This window comes from Xenopus laevis, chromosome 1S (genome assembly GCF_017654675.1).
Source record: "Xenopus laevis strain J_2021 chromosome 1S, Xenopus_laevis_v10.1, whole genome shotgun sequence".
Taxonomy (NCBI): Eukaryota; Metazoa; Chordata; class Amphibia; order Anura; family Pipidae; genus Xenopus; species Xenopus laevis.
Genome location: NC_054372.1, coordinates 78,197,856 through 78,218,186, shown reverse-complemented (window position 1 = coordinate 78,218,186; position 20,331 = coordinate 78,197,856). Strand labels below are relative to the sequence as shown.

General features: G+C 42.7%; 1 pseudogene; it reads left to right on the top strand.

Moving 5' to 3' along the window:
• The window catches only part of LOC108704104, a 156,892-nt pseudogene that overhangs the window by 87,501 nt on the left and 49,060 nt on the right, over nucleotides 1–20,331 (top strand).

Below are 20,331 nucleotides of genomic sequence, written 5' to 3'. Positions count from 1 at the left end.
ATAAAAGCGCAGATTCTGAACTCATATTTTTCATCTGTCTACACAAATGAGGAACCATTAATTGAAGGTTTCCTTCTTAATAGTCCCAATTCTAGTAATACAACTAATGATGCATGGTTCACACATGATGAAATTCATAATTTAAGTACTCCATCCCTCCAACCAATTTAGTTGTAGGGATGTAGCGAACGTCGGAAAAAAGTTCGCGAACATATTCGCGAACTTGCGTCAAAAATGCAAACGGTTCGCGAACGTCGCGAACCCCATAGACTTCAATGGGAAGGCGAATTTTAAAAGCTAGAAAAGACATTTCTGGCCAGAAAAATGATTTTAAAGTTGTTTAAAGGGTGCAACGACCTGGACAGTGGCATGCCAGAGGGGGATCAAGGGCAAAAATGTATCTGAAAAATCCATTGTTGACACAGCGCTGCGTTTTGTGCTGTAAAGGGCAGAAATCACACTACATTTCTAAACTTGTGTAATAAACTGCTTTAAAACGTCCGGCGTCTACATGCCAATCAAGTCGTGTAAAGGTTACAGCCTGTTCACACGCAAAGACGAAACGCGGCGCTTACTGCAACGCAAAAAAATGCAAAGAGCTTTAATGAATGATACCGTCAAGTGAGCAAATAGTAGTTGTTAATTACTAGTTGAGCTTGTCACCTCCAGGATGTTCGTCCTGTCGGTGGCAATATTTCTGTAGTGGTGTGTTTAGCAGTCACCGTGCTTGTGCGCACGTGCACGGTCAGGCAGAGGTAATTCAATGTACAGTGAAGCGAACCAAAAAACACAGATTCTGCAGTGTGGGCCCAGTTTTGGTCTACTTTATTGATCACCTGCGGTGACCATAAAAGATGCGATTTTGCCACTGTTGCAGAACCCTGAAAAATTAGGCATGTGTACTTTCCTGAAAAATTATGTTTTTTTTGTCGCAGCCACTGAAGCACAGAGGCCAGAAACAATATGCCATATAAATGCTGAAAATATTAATTTTTTTTTGTCGCAGCCACTGCAGCACAGAGGCCAGAAAAAATATGCCATATAAATGCTGAAAATATTCCTTTTTTTTGTCACAGCCACTGAAGCACAGAGGCCAGAAACAATATGCCATATAAATGCTGAAAATATTCCTTTTTTTTTTGTCACAGCCACTGAAGCACAGAGGCCAGAAAAAATATGCCATATAAATGCTAACAATAGAAATTTTTTTTGTCGCAGCCACTGAAGCACAGAGGCCAGAAAAAATATGCCATATAAATGCAAACAATATAAATTTTTTTTGTCGCAGCCACTGAAGCACAGAGGCCAGAAAAAATATGCCATATAAATGCTAACAATAGAAATTATTTTTTGTCGCAGCCACTGCAGCACAGAGGCCAGAAAAAATATGCCATATAAATGCTGAAAATATTAATTTTTTTTTGTCGCAGCCACTGCAGCACAGAGGCCAGAAAAAATATGCCATATAAATGCTGAAAATATTAATTTTTTTTTGTCGCAGCCACTGCAGCACAGAGGCCAGAAAAAATATGCCATATAAATGCTGAAAATATTCCTTTTTTTTGTCACAGCCACTGAAGCACAGAGGCCAGAAACAATATGCCATATAAATGCTGAAAATATTCCTTTTTTTTGTCACAGCCACTGAAGCACAGAGGCCAGAAACAATATGCCATATAAATGCTGAAAATATTCCTTTTTTTTGTCACAGCCACTGAAGCACAGAGGCCAGAAACAATATGCCATATAAATGCTGAAAATATTCATTTTTTTTTGTCACAGCCACTGCAGCACAGAGGCCAGAAAAAATATGCCATATAAATGCTGAAAATATTCCTTTTTTTTGTCACAGCCACTGAAGCACAGAGGCCAGAAACAATATGCCATATAAATGCTGAAAATATTCCTTTTTTTTGTCACAGCCACTGAAGCACAGAGGCCAGAAACAATATGCCATATAAATGCTGAAAATATTCATTTTTTTTGTCACAGCCACTGAAGCACAGAGGCCAGAAACAATATGCCATATAAATGCTGAAAATATTCATTTTTTTTGTCACAGCCACTGAAGCACAGAGGCCAGAAAAAATATGCCATATAAATGCTAACAATAGAAATTTTTTTTGTCACAGCCACTGAAGCACAGAGGCCAGAAACAATATGCCATATAAATGCTGAAAATATTCCTTTTTTTTGTCACAGCCACTGAAGCACAGAGGCCAGAAACAATATGCCATATAAATGCTGAAAATATTCCTTTTTTTTGTCACAGCCACTGAAGCACAGAGGCCAGAAACAATATGCCATATAAATGCTGAAAATATTCCTTTTTTTTTTTGTCGCAGCCACTGAAGCACAGAGGCCAGAAAAAATATGCCATATAAATGCAAACAATATAAATTTTTTTTTGTCGCAGCCACTGCAGCACAGAGGCCAGAAAAAATATGCCATATAAATGCTGAAAATATTAATTTTTTTTTGTCGCAGCCACTGCAGCACAGAGGCCAGAAAAAATATGCCATATAAATGCTGAAAATATTAATTTTTTTTTGTCGCAGCCACTGCAGCACAGAGGCCAGAAAAAATATGCCATATAAATGCTGAAAATATTAATTTTTTTTTGTCGCAGCCACTGCAGCACAGAGGCCAGAAAAAATATGCCATATAAATGCTGAAAATATTCCTTTTTTTTGTCACAGCCACTGAAGCACAGAGGCCAGAAACAATATGCCATATAAATGCTGAAAATATTCCTTTTTTTGTCACAGCCACTGAAGCACAGAGGCCAGAAACAATATGCCATATAAATGCTGAAAATATTCCTTTTTTTTGTCACAGCCACTGAAGCACAGAGGCCAGAAACAATATGCCATATAAATGCTGAAAATATTCATTTTTTTTTGTCACAGCCACTGCAGCACAGAGGCCAGAAAAAATATGCCATATAAATGCTGAAAATATTCCTTTTTTTTGTCACAGCCACTGAAGCACAGAGGCCAGAAACAATATGCCATATAAATGCTGAAAATATTCCTTTTTTTTGTCACAGCCACTGAAGCACAGAGGCCAGAAACAATATGCCATATAAATGCTGAAAATATTCCTTTTTTTTTGTCACAGCCACTGAAGCACAGAGGCCAGAAACAATATGCCATATAAATGCTGAAAATATTCCTTTTTTTTGTCACAGCCACTGAAGCACAGAGGCCAGAAACAATATGCCATATAAATGCTGAAAATATTCATTTTTTTTTGTCACAGCCACTGAAGCACAGAGGCCAGAAACAATATGCCATATAAATGCTGAAAATATTCATTTTTTTTTGTCACAGCCACTGAAGCACAGAGGCCAGAAACAATATGCCATATAAATGCTGAAAATATTCCTTTTTTTTGTCACAGCCACTGAAGCACAGAGGCCAGAAACAATATGCCATATAAATGCTGAAAATATTCATTTTTTTTTGTCACAGCCACTGAAGCACAGAGGCCAGAAACAATATGCCATATAAATGCTGAAAATATTCCTTTTTTTTGTCACAGCCACTGAAGCACAGAGGCCAGAAACAATATGCCATATAAATGCTGAAAATATTCATTTTTTTTTTGTCACAGCCACTGAAGCACAGAGGCCAGAAAAAATATGCCATATAAATGCTAACAATAGAAATTTTTTTTGTCACAGCCACTGAAGCACAGAGGCCAGAAACAATATGCCATATAAATGCTGAAAATATTCCTTTTTTTTGTCACAGCCACTGAAGCACAGAGGCCAGAAACAATATGCCATATAAATGCTGAAAATATTCCTTTTTTTTGTCACAGCCACTGAAGCACAGAGGCCAGAAACAATATGCCATATAAATGCTGAAAATATTCCTTTTTTTTTGTCACAGCCACTGAAGCACAGAGGCCAGAAAAAATATGCCATATAAATGCTAACAATAGAATTTTTTTTTGTCGCAGCCACTGAAGCACAGAGGCCAGAAAAAATATGCCATATAAATGCAAACAATATAAAATTTTTTTGTCGCAGCCACTGCAGCACAGAGGCCAGAAAAAATATGCCATATAAATGCTGAAAATATTAATTTTTTTTTGTCGCAGCCACTGCAGCACAGAGGCCAGAAAAAATATGCCATATAAATGCTGAAAATATTAATTTTTTTTTGTCGCAGCCACTGCAGCACAGAGGCCAGAAAAAATATGCCATATAAATGCTGAAAATATTCCTTTTTTTTGTCACAGCCACTGAAGCACAGAGGCCAGAAACAATATGCCATATAAATGCTGAAAATATTCCTTTTTTTTGTCACAGCCACTGAAGCACAGAGGCCAGAAACAATATGCCATATAAATGCTGAAAATATTCCTTTTTTTTGTCACAGCCACTGAAGCACAGAGGCCAGAAACAATATGCCATATAAATGCTGAAAATATTCATTTTTTTTGTCACAGCCACTGCAGCACAGAGGCCAGAAAAAATATGCCATATAAATGCTGAAAATATTCATTTTTTTTTGTCACAGCCACTGAAGCACAGAGGCCAGAAAAAATATGCCATATAAATGCTGAAAATATTCCTTTTTTTTGTCACAGCCACTGAAGCACAGAGGCCAGAAACAATATGCCATATAAATGCTGAAAATATTCCTTTTTTTTGTCACAGCCACTGAAGCACAGAGGCCAGAAACAATATGCCATATAAATGCTGAAAATATTCATTTTTTTTTTTCACAGCCACTGAAGCACAGAGGCCAGAAACAATATGCCATATAAATGCTGAAAATATTCCTTTTTTTTGTCACAGCCACTGAAGCACAGAGGCCAGAAACAATATGCCATATAAATGCTGAAAATATTCAGTTTTTTTTTTTGTCACAGCCACTGAAGCACAGAGGCCAGAAAAACTCAGGATTTACCTGGATTCAAATTAAACCAGTAGGGTTTGCACCCTAGTTTGTAACGGTGGTGGAGGGAGGAGGACGCTAAAGGACAGCTGTGTGTGGAGTCATGAGGCGTGCAGAGAAGGACAGCTGCATGGGGAGTCAGAATCAGAAACTCAGAACAAGTCTTCCGGCGTGCAGTAACCCTCCGAGATCCACCCCTCATTCATTTTAATAAAGGTCAGGTAATCCACACTTTTGTGACCTAGGCGAGTTCTCTTCTCAGTTACAATCCCTCCTGCTGCACTGAAGGTCCTTTCTGAGAGGACACTTGAGGCGGGGCAAGACAAGAGGTTCATGGCAAATTGTGACAGCTCTGGCCACAGATCAAGCCTGCGCACCCAGTAGTCCAGGGGTTCATCGCTCCTCAGAGTGTCGATATCTGCAGTTAATGCCAGGTAGTCCGCTACCTGCCGGTCGAGGCGTTCTTTGAGGGTGGATCCAGAAGGGTTCTGCCGCTGCCTTGGACAAAAAAACATTTGCATGTCTGACGTTACAGAGTGGCCAAAGTGCTTTGTCCTTGCAGGTGCGCTCGTGGCAGGATTACTGGCACCTCTGCCCCTGGAATGTTGATGAGTTCCTGAAGTGACATCACCCTTAAAAGCATTGTACAACATGTTTTGCAGGCTGGTTTGTAAATGCAGCATCCTTTCAGACTTGTGGTATGTTGGTAACATTTCTGCCACTTTATGCTTGTACCGAGGGTCTAGTAGAGTCGCGACCCAGTACAGGTCCTTCTCCTTAAGCCTCTTGATACGGGGGTCCTTCAACAGGCATCACAGCATGAAAGACCCCATTCTCACAAGGTTGGATGCAGAGGTATCCATCTCCGCTTCCTCGTTATCAAGGACTGCATCATCCACGGTCTCCTCCCCCCAGCCACGTACAAGACCAGGGGTCCCCAAAAGGTCACCACTAGCCCCCTGGGAAGCCTGCTCCTGTTGGTCCTCCTCCTCCACAAAGCCACCTTCCTCCTCTGACTCCACTTCTGACACCTCTCCCTGCGTTGCAGCAGGTGCCTGGGTTCGTTCTGGTGATTCCGACCAGAAATCGTGCGCTTCCTGCTCCTCGTCACACTGGTCTACAGCCTCATCTGTCACTCGTCGCACGGCACGCTCCAGGAAGAAAGCAAAGGGTATTAGGTCGCTGATGGTGCCTTCGGTGCGACTGACCATATTTGTAACCTCTTCAAAAGGGCGCATGAGCCTGCAGGCATCGCGCATAAGCACCCAGTAACGGGGTAAAAAAATCCCCAGCTCTGCAGATCCAGTCCTACCACCCAGTTCAAACAGGTATTCGTTGACGGCTCTTTGTTGTTGCAGCAGACGTTCCAACATGAGGAGCGTTGAATTCCAGCGAGTCTGGCTGTCGCAAATCAAACGCCTGACTGGCATGTTGTACCGCTGCTGAATGTCAGCAAGGCGTGCCATGGCTGTGTAGGACTGTCTGAAATGGGCCGACACCTTCCTGGACTGCCTGAGAACGTCCTGGAATCCTGGGTACTTCGAAACAAAACGTTGGACTATTAAATTCAGAACATGTGCCATGCAGGGCACATGTGTTAAATTGCCCAGTCTCAGTGCTGCTAACAGATTGCTTCCGTTGTCACACACCACTTTTCCGATCTTCAGTTGGTGTGGGGTCAGCCACCGATCGGCCTGTGACTGCAGAGATGACAGGAGTACAGATCCGGTATGGTTTCTGCTTTCCAGGCACGTCATCCCCAAGACAGCATGACAACGGCGTACCTGGCACGTCGAATAGCCTAGGGGGAGCTGGGGGTGCACAGGTGTGGAGGAGGAGGACCCAGCAGCAGAGGACAAAGAAGAGGAAGAAGACGAGGTAGAGAGCGAAGGAGGAGTAGAGGTGGTGGCAGAACCGCGTGCAATCCGTGGCGGTGACACCAACTCCACTGTTGTTGTTGAGCCACACATTCCCTGCTTCCCAGCCATTACCAAGTTCACCCAGTGGGGCAGTGTAGGTGACATACCTGCCCTGACCATGCTTGGAGGACCATGCGTCAGTAGTCATATGGACCTTTGGCCCAACACTAAGTGACAGAGATGCGGTGACTTGGCTCTGCACATGGTGGTACAGGTGTGGTATTCCCTTTTTTGAAAAAAAATTGCGGCTGGGTACCTTCCACTGCGGTGTCCCAATTGCTACAAATTTGCGGAAGGCCTCAGAGTCCACCAGCTGGTATGGTAAAAGCTGGCGGGCTAAGAGTGCGGACAAGCCAGCTGTCAGACGCCGGGCAAGGGGGTGACTCGCAGACATTGGCTTCTTACGCTCAAACATGGCCCTCACAGAAACTTGGCTGGGGGCAGATGACTGGGAATGGGAACTGGTGGTCAAGGTGGAAGGCGGAGTGGAGGGTGGTTCAGACGGGTCAAGGACAGCAGAGGTAGAGCAGTAAGATGCTGGACCAGAAGGAGGGTGGCTTTTAGTTTGCCTGTTGCCTTTGAGGTGTTGCTCCCAAAGTGCTTTGTGCTTGCCGTTCATGTGCCTTCGCATAGAAGTTGTACCTATGTGGCTGTTGGGCTTCCCAAGACTCAGTTTCTGACTGCACTCATTGCAAATTACAACGCTTTTGTCAGAGGCACACACATTAAAAAAATCCCACACTGCTGACCTTTTTGAGGCTGGCAATCTGGCGGTAACAGTAGAAGTCGGCGGCGTTGGCGGCAATGGCGGGTGCGTTGGCCGGCTGACCACAGGTGCCGATACATGTTGTTGCCCTGCTGTTCCCTGCGAGCTGTCCTCCCTGCTTCTTCTAAGTCTTATTCTCCTCCTGCCTCTCTGGATACGGAATATATTATTGCTGCTTGAAAAACGTCACTCAGGCGGTGTTTCTGGAGACGGTATTATTATTGATATTTAGACAGAATGTGAACAAGCTCACACAGCTAGATGGCCGTTGTTTGAAAATGAAGAACACACTGGGCAAACAATACCTACAAGGTCAACGTATACACTTCTACAGCAGTGGATACGGAATATATTATTGCTGCCTGAAAAACGTCACTCGGGTGGTGTTTCTAGAGACGGTATTATTATTGATATTTAGACAGAATGTGAAAAAGCTCACACAGCTAAGTGGCAGTGGTTTGAAGAACACACTGGGCAAATAATGCCTGCAAGGTCAACGTATACACTACAGCAGTGGTGGATACGGAATATATTATTGCTGCTTGAAAAACGTCACTCCGGTGGTGTTTCTGGAGACGGTATTATTATTGATATTTAGACAGAATGTGAAAAAGCTCACACAGCTAGATAGCCGTTGTTTGAAAATGAAGAACACACTGGGCAAACAATGCCTACAAGGTCAACGTATACACTACTACAGCAGTGGATACGGAATATATTATTGCTGCTTGAAAAACGTCACTCAGGTGGTGTTTCTGGAGACGGTATTATTATTGATATTTAGACAGAATGTGAAAAAGCTCACACAGCTAGATGGCCGTTGTTTGAAAATGAAGAACACACTGGGCAAACAATGCCTACAAGGTCAACGTATACACTACTACAGCAGTGGATACGGAATATATTATTGCTGCTTGAAAAACGTCACTCAGGCGGTGTTTCTGGAGACGGTATTATTATTGATATTTAGACAGAATGTGAACAAGCTCACACAGCTAGATGGGAGTTGTTTGAAGATGAAGAACACACTGGGCAAACAAGGCCTACAAGGTCAACGTATACACTACTACAGCAGTGGATACGGAATATATTATTGCTGCCTGAAAAACGTCACTCGGGTGGTGTTTCTGGAGACGGTATTATTATTGATATTTAGACAGAATGTGAACAAGCTCACACAGCTAGATGGTTGTTGTTTGAAGAACACACTGGGCAAATAATGCCTGCAAGTGCACTACTATTGGTGCACTACTATGAAGAACAGCAACAGCACTGTACACGTTAAAGAACAGTAAGATAAGTAAAAGAAAAAAAAAATATATGTATATTAAAAAAAAAAAAATTCTTGGGTTGCTGCTGCTGAACTACTAGGAGCAGCACAGCAGCACACCAGTCCCACTCCCCAACACAGCTAGACTAATAGCACTGGGCTGTTAAAGTAGCAAAGTAAAACAACAAAAAAGAAAATAAAAGCAGTCCTTACAAGGACTATTGGGTTATTACAGCAGTCAGCAGATGAGATCAGAAGAGATCAGTGCCCACAGCAGGCAGCTACATACAGAGCACTGCAGTAGAAGGTAGATTACTAGCCAGCAAAGCTACCTAAACTAAAATGTCCCTCAAATCCCTGCAGACTTCTGTCCCTCCAATACAGAGCAGTATCAAGTAGATTACTAGCCAGCAAACTTACTATCAACTGTCCCTCAAAGAAATCAGTGAAATCAGTAACAGCTCTCTCCCTACACTAGCTCTTGCAAGCACACACAGGCAGAATGAAAAAACGCTGCAGGGCTTCAGTTTATATATGGAAGGGGAGTGGTCCAGGGGGTGTGGGGGTGGTCCAGGAGGGAGAGCTTCCTGATTGGCTGCCATGTATCTGCTGGTCTGGGGTGAGAGGTCAAAAAAAAGCGCCAGGTAAGGCGAACCCAAAATGGCGAACGTCGCGCGACGTTCGCGAACATTCGGCGAGCACGAACAGTCGATGTTCGCCGGCGAACAGTCCGCGACATCCCTATTTAGTTGCACGTCTCTGCACTCTCTCCAGCTCATTTATATCCCTTTTAAGGACTGGAGTCCAAAATGGGGTGATGAAACGCCATTCCTGCACGCAGTGCAGTTTTGGACTCCAGTCCTTAAGAGGGATATAAATGAGCTGGAGAGAGTGCAGAGACGTGCAACTAAATTGGTTGGAGGGATGGAGGACTTAAATTATGAGGGTAGACTGTCAAGGTTGGGGTTGTTTTCTCTGGAAAAAAGGCGCTTGCGAGGGGACATGATTACACTTTACAAGTACATCAGAGGACATTATAGACAAATATTAGGGGACCTTTTTACCCATAAAGTGGATCACCGTACCAGAGGCCACCCCTTTAGACTAGAAGAAAAGAACTTTCATTTGAAGCAACATAGGGGGTTCTTCACAGTCAGGACAGTGAGGTTGTGGAATGCACTGCCGGGTGATGTTGTGATGGCTGATTCACTTAATGCCTTTAAGAGTGGCTTGGATGATTTTTTGGACAGACATAATATCAAAGGCTATTGTGAAACTAAGCTCTATAGTTAGTATAGGTATGGGTATATAGAATTTAATTAAAAGTAGAGAGGGGTGTGTGTATGGATGCAGGGTTTTCATTTGGAGGGGTTGAATTGAACTTGATGGACTTTGTCTTTTTTCAACCCAATTTAACTATGTAACTATGTATATAGTACATTTTACAATATAAGGCTGATTAGTGAATAATTCACATTATTTGAACATGGCAGCTCAGAAACCAGCACAATCAGTCCTGTAGCATTAGCTTTCATGAAACCCCGTTCCTGTTTAATGATACATTTGGTGTGCCTTATTTTACAAGTAAATATTCTGTAAGTGCATAATAATGCTTTTTATTAATAAATGTTTGATGTCATATACCATGGGAATTCAGCACTTTTTAACTTATATCTTGTGATTTATGATATCCCCTAAGCTTAGCTTCTCAATAGCTGCCCAGAGCACACTGACCATGTGCTTGTCACAAAATCCAAGATGAGAAACTCCTTCGACAACTTTGAAGGCCTGGATCATTATTACTATAGAGATGCTGAACATTTAGGCTGGTTCAGTAAATTAAATATGGCATTTCTAGCCATATTTTTTTTTAGGTTTAGTTCTCCTTTAACTGGACTATTCACCAAAAAAGTGCTTTTGCATAATGAAAGAAATTCTAATGGCCACTTTTGGCTAATTCTCAGCCTGCAGATAAACACAAGCCAAGAATCAACCCCCTTTGCTTGAATCAGCGTCTGCATCCAGAGCCACTGTATTGGCCTGGCCTTTCAACATTTGCAATGTAATTGCAATTATTTATTCCCCTGGCACTCTCCATGTCTATACTCCTCGGGATAGCCCCTCCCCTCTCATCAAGAGAACCCAACCCCCAACGTAATAAATTAGGTGTCTTTTTTTGGGTTCTTTTCCCTCTTGGCTCCTGAGTACAGGAGCCTACTATTTTCAGGGAAAGGAGCAGGGGCTGATTACGTCCCAGAGACAAGGGTTTTTTGCCTACCTCAAGGGGACGCTGCGATAGTCCTGCTGTGTCTCCCTGTTCCTAGGCTTCAATCGGCCTGCCTCTCCAAGGGTGTCCGATAGCTGAGGGGCTGTTCACTGTTTTTTTTTTTTATTAAAGCACGCCCAGATTCTTAATATGGGGTTTATCTCTGCCTTGTTTTTGCAGATTTTTTTTTGAGCCCTGTCGTGTCCCAGCTGCCACCCCAAATAAGTCTTCTTCCCCTGGTTGAGGTAAAAAAAAACATTAAGAATGGTTTGGAGCACTTATATTACCATGTGTATTTTCTGGTTATAGTGCCATCATGAGATCGTCCAGATCAAAAGAAAGGTCCAAGGAGTTACCTGAGGACTACGAGGATGTCCAGAAGATCTCAAACATTACTTGCATGGGTTGTGCAAATCCTCCATTACAGGACAAGAAATTATGCCAATCATGCCTTACAGTGGCATTGGGCATAGAGGCAGGTTCTAGTGCAGGAATCCTAGCCTGGAAAAGGAAGCAGTGGCTAAAGAAATTTCTAGTGCTACGGCATCTACATCAAAAACCCCTCAGGTGGAGTTAGACCTGGAGCCGGATGACTCTGTGGATGCAAGTTGCAGATGACCAATTATCTCTATCATCTGAAGAAGAAGAGGAAGTTCAATCTTCCTTTGATTTCACTCTAATTCAACCCTTGATCAGGGCAGTAAGGGCGTCATTGTTATTAGAGGATGAGAGTCAAGCGTCTACTTCGACATCCTTTTTGCCATGCTCAAAATTGAAGGGGCAGACCTTTCCATTACATAAGGAAGTAATGGAGCTGATAAAAACTGAGTGGGATATCCCTTCTAAACGCATCACATTGCAATCCAGAAGCAATAAGCTATATCCGTTTAAAGAGGAGGAGGTCAGAGAATTTTGCACCATGCCAAAAGTGGATGCTACAATGTTACCCATTGAGGATCATGCGGTTATGAAAGACCCAATGGATAAAAGATTGGATGCAGATCTAAAGAGAATATTTTCCACTGCTGGGGAAGGTCTCAAACCAGCAATTGCTAACCTATCAGTAGCAAAGGCATTAGAGGTCTGGCTGGCCTGGATGCGGCCTTAAGATCCTCTTAAGGCCGTGAGACATCGGAGATCCTTGAAGGTCTTAAGGAGTTGTAGCTAGGATCGGTATTTCTCGTAAATTCTTCGGTAGACCAGATCTGTTTGCATCCAGGTCCTTGGCTCTATCAGTCTCGGCAAGGAGGGCATTATGGCTGCTGGCTTGGGAAGAAGACTTGGCTTCTAAAGCGGCTCTATGTTCCTTACCATTTCAAGGTCAGGTTCTGTTTGGAAAAAGATCTAATCTCCAAGGCCTCAGGTGGCAAGAGTCAGTTACTTCCTCAAAGGAAGAAACGGTAACCATGGTAACAACCAGCAAGGGGAAAGTCTTCAGGCTAAATCTAGATTTGTGCCTTATGACCGTTGGCCTTTTTGTCCGGCAAAAGAATCTCCAAGACAGGACAGCTGGAAGGCAGGCCAATCAGGTTTCTTTTGCCTTCCCAAAGGCAAGGCAGGGGAGAATTCCAGTAAGCAATTATGAAGGTGGTGCAACCCAGGAGCCTGCTCTAGGGGGAAGACTACACCTTTTTCAGGTGGCCTGGGAAGCATCCATAGAAGACAGATGGGTCTTAGGAATCATAAATCAAGGCTACAAGTTGGAATTCAAGACAAATCCTCCTTTTCCATGCTTTCTAACTTCTCTGTTACCAATGAATGTTCGACAAGAAGGCGGCTCTAAGAGCTTGTCTTGTCATGTTGGAAAAACAACAAGTGATAGGTCGTGTTCCACTAGACCAGAGAGGAAAAGCAGTATACTCTTGGTTCTTCATAATCCAAAAAGCATCAGGCTCATGGAGACCAATCCTGGACTTGGGAAGTGTCAACAAGGTATTGAGAATCCAACATTTCAAGATGGAGTCAATAGAGTCAATAAAATTGGCCATATCTCCGGGAGATTGGAGGTGCACCATGGACATCAGAGATGCCTATTATCACATCCCCATAACCACAGCAGATCAGAAATTTCTCCACTTCAAGGTGGAAGACCATCATTACCAATTCAAGTGTCTACCCTTCGAGCTAGCAACAGCCCCGAGGGTGTTTTCAAAGGTCCTGGTTACCTTAGTTGCCCACCTCAGATGGAGGAAGGTCCGTCTATTCCACTATTTAGATGACATAATCTTGCGGTAATCAACAAGGGATCAAGCAATCATCTAAAGGGATCTATGTCTGAAAACCTTGTCAGCTCATGGATGGCTTATCAATCAGGCAAAGAATCATCTCACTCCAACTCAAAGAATTACTTACCTGGGAGCCTCAATAGAGACTGTGTCAAGACATCTGAGGTTATCAGTGGAGAGACAGACCTCTCTGGCTTCATCAGCAGAAAGGCTAATTACAACATCAGAAGCCCCGGCAGGGACATTTCTGAAGATCTTGGGAAGGATGTCTTCCTCAATTGGGCTAGTCCCATGGGCTCATTGGAGGATGAGACCTATTCAAATGTTGTTTTTACAACAATGGGACGGAGAATCACAGGCCCAAGGGATAACATCATCACAGATAAGGTCATCTCTGCTTTGGTGTAAAGAACGGAACAACCTCAACAGGGGCACCAAATCATTTCCAGATGCCTGGGTCATAATGTCCACAGACGCCTCAGGTCTAGGTTGGGGAGCAGAGCTGGGATCCAGAATAGCACAAGGTCGTTGGCTCTATCCATTATCAGACGTACCATCAAACGTCCTGGAGTTAAGGGCAATAGGACAAGCTTGTATCTCCTTTCAAGACCAACTCAGAGGAAAAAGACTAAAAATAAAGTCGGACAATATAACAGCAGTAAACTTTATAAGAAGGCAAGGGGGCACAAGGAGTCTAGGCCTACTGGAAGAAGTCCAACCCATATTTCAATGGGTAGAAGACTTTTTAATAGACGTTACAGCGGTCTACGTTCCAGGTCAGCTGAATGTAGTAGCATATCTGCTCAGCAGAAACTTCACAGAAAGGCACGAGTGGGCACTGAGCCAGGAAATCTTCAGAGCACTAGTGCAGAAGTGGGGTCAGCCTTCGATAGACTTGATGGCATCATCCAGCAACACCAAGTGCCCTCAGTTCTTAAAAAGGAATTGGGATCCGAGAGCATTGGCAGTGGATGCCCTGACTCAATCATGGAAATTCCATTTAGGCTATATTGTTCTTCCTCTTCCTCTGATTCCGAAAGTGATACAAAAGATCAAGGAAGATCAAGGAAATAATCTGCATTGCTCCAGCTTGGCCACGAAGGCCTTGGTTCACAGACCTGATCCAGTTGTCAATAGACCATCCATGGAGACTTCCAACAGCAGGACACTTATTGATCCAGGGACCATTTGTCCATCCGGATCAGGGATCCCTAGCCCTCACAGCATGGAGACTGAAAGGCAAAATCTAGAAGCTTAAGGGCTTTCCAATGGAGTCATTCATACTTTATTACAGTCCAGAAAATCTTCAACCAGCAACAGATATGCTAGGACGTGGGATTTATTTTGATCTCACTCAAATTAAGGATCTATAGAATCTATATCAGCCTCAAAAATCTTGGAATTCCTTCAGTCAGGTTTGGATAATGGCTTGAGGCCAGGAATTCGATTTCCCTCTGGTATCTAACTCTTAAAGTGGTTTTCATGGTGGCCATAACTTCTACAAGCTACAAGCCCTAAGATTCGCGGAAGACAGTCCGGCCATTTTTCAGGACAGACTAGTATTTAGACTTTGTCCCACATTCAAACCTAAAGTGGTTTCTCCATTTCACTTAAAGGACGAGATTGTAGTCCCGACTTTTACACATCAGAATCCGGATTCGGAACTTAAGGAATTGGATGTGGCAGAACACGTCAAAATGTATTGCGAAGCAACTACAGCAATCAGAAAATCAGAAAGGCTTTTCATCTTGCCAGTTGGGGCAAGAAAAGGGGAAGCAGCAGCCAGTTCAACTATCTCCAGTTGGATACGGTTGGTTATGAAGAAGGCCTATTCTCAGGCAGATCTGACAGTGCCAAATAAGATTAAAGCACACTCAACCAGGGGCCAGGCAGCTTCATGGGCAGCAGAAGCGGGCATCTCCCTGAAAGTTATTTGCAAAGCGGCATCTTGGGCTTCTCCAACCACATTTATCTCACACTATAAGTTGGATGTCAGATCTTCAGAATATACACTATTTGGATCTAGCATTCTGAAATCAGCTTGTTCAAACAAATAAATAATTTTGCATTATTGCGTGATTCTACTTGACCCACCCAGGGACAGGCAGCTTGCTAAATCCCGAGGAGTATAGACATGGAGAGGGCCAGGGGAAAGGGACGATTGTTCCATACTTACTGTGATCTTCCTTTCCCTGGCCCTCTCCATGTCAGGTTTCCCCCCTCTGTTGGTTGTTAGAGACATAGAATTTGGTACCAGACACCGAGGGGAGGGAGTCCTCCTAATTTATTAAGTTGGGTTCTCTTGATGAGAGGGGAGGGGCTATCCTGGAGAGGGCCAGGGAAAGGAAGATCACGGTAAGTATGGAACAATCTTCCCTTTCCTTTCTGTTCTCTGCTTGTAAAAACAAGACATTTAACACAATGCTGTTATGCCCCTTTATTGTAGTTTAGCAAAAAAAAAAAATCAATTTTCTAGTGAACTTAGGTATGATGATCGAGATTATGGAAAGATTTGTTATTCAGAAACTTCCAGGTCCCAGAGCATTCGGGCAACAACAGTTAGTGACAAAATCTATGCTTTATACTTGTCACGGACACGGTACTTCCAACTGCACGTGACTTTAGGTGTGGCTATCAGGGGTCACTCACTCAGTCTCTCACCCAACTTGCACACAGGTTAGACTAACACAAAAGCACCCCAAACACCAACCAACACCCACAAAACTCATTCGCTGTCACCATCTATCATTCACAGGCGATAGAAACCTAATGTGACTATTCCCCTGTTCTCTCTAACAGGTAATAACTCACAATACACCAATGCATTAAACACTCACTATAGTCAGTAGAGATGTCGCGAACTGTTCGCCGGCGAACTTGTTCGCGCGAACATCGGGTGTTCGCGCTCGCCGGAAGTTCGCGAACGTCGCGCGACGTTCGCCATTTTGGGTTCGCCATTGTTGGCGCTTTTTTTTGCCCTCTCACCCCAGACCAGCAGGTACATGGCAGCCAATCAGGAAGCTCTCCCCTGGACCACTCCCCTTCCCTATAAAAACCGAAGCCCTGCAGCGTTTTTTAACTCTGCCTGTGTGTGCTGAAGAGATAGTGTAGGGAGAGAGCTGCTGCCTGTTAGTGATTTCAGGGACAGTTGAAAGTTTGCTGGCTAGTAATCGTTTTGATACTGCTCTGTTATTGGAGGGACAGAAGTCTGCAGGGGTTTGAGGGACATTTTAGCTTAGGTAGCTTTGCTGGCTAGTAATCTACCTTCTACTGCAGTGCTCTGTATGTAGCTGCAGTGGGCAGCTGTCCTGCTTCTGATCTCATCTGCTGACTGCTGCAATAACAGTAGTCCTTGTAAGGACTGCTTTTATTTATTTTTTTGTTGTTTTACTACTACTACTACTACTACTACTATAAGAGCCCAGTGCTATTAGTCTAGCAGTGTTGGGGAGTGGGACTGGTGTGCTAATCTGCTGCTCCTAGTAGTTCAGCAGCACCAACTTTAATTTTTTTTTTTTAATATTCATTTTTTTTTTATTTTACTTTTTTTTATTTTACTACCGCTGTAGTAGTGTATAAGTTGACCTTTTAGGCATTATTTGCCCTGTAGGCATTATTTGCACACTGTTTTCTTCAACCCGCCATCGAGCTGTGTGACCTTGTTCACATTCTGTCTAAATATCCATAATATTACCGTCTCCAGAAAAAACACCGGAGTCACTTTTTTCAAGCAGCCATAATATATTTTACGTAATCCGTATCCACCGCTGTAGTAGTGTATACGTTGGCCTTGTAGGCATTATTTGCACACTGTTTTCTTCAACCCGCCATCGAGCTGTGTGACCTTGTTCCCATTCTGTCTAAATATCCATAATATTACCGTCTCCAGAAAAAACACCGGAGTCACTTTTTTCAAGCAGCATTCATATATTTTACGTAATCCGTATCCACCGCTGTAGTAGTGTATACGTTGACCTTGTAGGCATTGTTTGCCCAGTTTTTTTGGCCACAGCCACTGAAGCACAGAGGCCAGAAAAAATATGCCATATAAATGCTGAAAATAGTCATTTTTTGCCATACGTTGACTCAACGTATATGGCAAAAAATGACTATTTTCAGCATTTATGTGGCATATTTTTTCTGGCAACTGTGCTTCAGTGGCTGCAACCAAAAAAACTGGGCAAACAATGTCTACAAGGTCAACGTATGGCGAAAAATTACTATTTTCAGCATTTATATGGCATATTTTTTCTGGCAACTGTGCTTCAGTGGCTGCGTCCAAAAAAACTGGGCAAACAATGTCTACAAGGTCAACGTATGGCGAAAAATGACTATTTTCAGCATTTATATGGCATATTTTTTCTGGCAACTGTGCTTCAGTGGCTGCGTCCAAAAAAACTGGGCAAACAATGCCTACAAGGTCAACGTATGGCAGTTGTTTAAAGAGAACAGTAGATTACTAGCCAGCAAAGCTACCTAAGCTAAAATGTCCCTCAAATCCCTGCAGACTTCTGTCCCTCCAATACAGAGCAGTATCAAGCAGATTACTAGCCAGCAAACTTACTATCATCTGTCCCTGAAATCACTAACAGCTCTCCCCCTACACTATCTCTTCCAAGCACACACAGGCAGATTTTTCAGATACATTTTTGCCCTTGATCCCCCTCTGGCATGCCACTGTCCAGGTCGTTGCACCCTTTAAACAACTTTAAAATCATTTTTCTGGCCAGAAATGTCTTTTCTAGATGTTAAAGTTCGCCTTCCCATTGAAGTCTATGGGGTTCGCGAACCGTTCGCGAACCGCTCGCATTTTTGCGCAAGTTCGCGAATATGTTCGCGAACTTTTTTTCCGATGTTCGCTACATCCCTAATAGTCAGTTAGTTCCTACTGACTCAACAAGTACTTCAGCATGCAGAGGGTTAAGGCTCACAGTTACACTCTTTCAGGCTAGGTTCGTTTAAAGCATCAAAGACAATCTTATTAAATTCTCTTTAATATTTTAAAAGGTATAACAGTGCAATATACAAAAAGATGTTACAAAAAGAGACATACATTCAATAATACAATTACAAACAGTTGTAAAATAAAAAGGAAAACATGGAAAACCTATACTTAACTCCAAAGGGCAAGGGGAAACAAACGGGATAACTTCCAATCGCAATTGGTCCTCCAAAGTAAATCCTAAGTTTAGTCAGAAGAGCTGACTATTTATTAGTGATTTCAGGGCATCAGGTAACTGCACACTCCCCCCTCCCTCAGGAATGTAAGGGGGTGTGGCCTAGCAGGACACAGATTGAGTTTTTATGACCTCCTGTGAGAAGAAACTGGACCAAGAATATAATGACCATAACTCTCCATTGGAACATAGGAGAGAGATTATATTATATTCATTGGTTATTAATTCTCTCATGGATTCCATAGATACTAAACATCTATACTGTGTGACCTGCCCCTGCCCAGATATTCACATCTAATATACAGAGTACCAAATCTAGTCATGTTTGGACTCGTTGGAAAGATGAAATTGCCTTGAACCCATCACCAGTTTTTTATACTGTTGGTACAACAGGTATGGGTTCTGTAAGGATAAATATATTTGAGTATACGTTATATGTGACCTTCACTTCACCTGTGAGGGTCTTGCTGGAACTTTAAATTCTCACTCCTTGGGCTTCCCCCTCCCCATGGAATGGCTCTTATCAGCCAGGGCATGGAGGAGGGCATTACAGCTCTGACCCCTCTGACCATAGTGAAAAGAGGCTTGTTATGTGTCTGATTTAGATGTTGGCAGAAATATTTCTCATGATACCTTGGCCTGTTTGATTAACTAATACAGGCCTGTATCATGACAATACTATTCGTAGAATATATATTTAACTGCATAATTTCACCCCTACAATCCAGCAGCAAGTATTAGGAGTCTGCCAAACTAAGCTCGGTTGGAGCATTTCAATAATTTCTACAAAATATATTTTTTTCTGAACTTCAAAGAAGTAGGCCCTCCCTGTAAGGACATCTGCATATATCCCAAGATATTCAAAACATGTTCAAAAAGTTGTAATGGCCCGAAAATACCCGATTTCTCTCAAGTGGCCGCACTGAACAGACATAATGGTATAAATATGAACAATTCAGAGCTCATTGAATCTGTGATTTACTCCAATCTTTGCTTTGCCCCTGTTCCAGTGGGGACCATGTCATGGACTCTATATAACTCTCTATCGTTATTCCAAAATAGATCACTGAATTAATGTTAACTGTATGGAAAATTATCTTATAGTACATTGCATTGTGACTGTGGGTACAACTTCAGTAAGGTAATATTATCCCTTGAATGCTTACGTCGCAAAGGCACAGAAACTCCACATTGTGTTTGCCAAGTGATCCTACTAAGTTTAGAAGCTCCCTTCCACCTATTTCTGTCATGTCTCCCTGCCTAGAAGGCACCACATGTCCCAAAGACCCTACTTTAGTGTGTATATTATATTTATATTATATGTCATTGTATGTCATTGTTTATGTTTATCAAATATTTGTAACATGTTGTGTTTCATAACTCTCTTGGTTTGCAGAAGAAAAAAATAAGCTTGCAGAACATGTCAGACAGCATAAAGCATGTGTTCCAAACAAACAGCAACAAGACTTGCCAATACCTCCTACAACTCTGTTCATCTCAGCACAAGTTCCAGCTGCAAATGAGGGCCAGACAGAGCAGTCAGGAAAGTAAGGAAATTGGTAAGTTACTATATAAATCATTTTGGAATCTAAATCTAGTAACACCACATGTTACTTTGCCCAGGGACAGCAAATGATTCTGGTGGATTAGATCCAAGTGATCACAAATTCTTCTTGTGCCGTTCAGTGTGTATTCTTTTAAACTCAAAAAGCAAATAGCACTGTGTTTATGTGCTGTGTTGTTCATCCATCTTCCTTTGCAGAGTGAATTTTCTGAAGCACACAAAAATTCTGCAAAA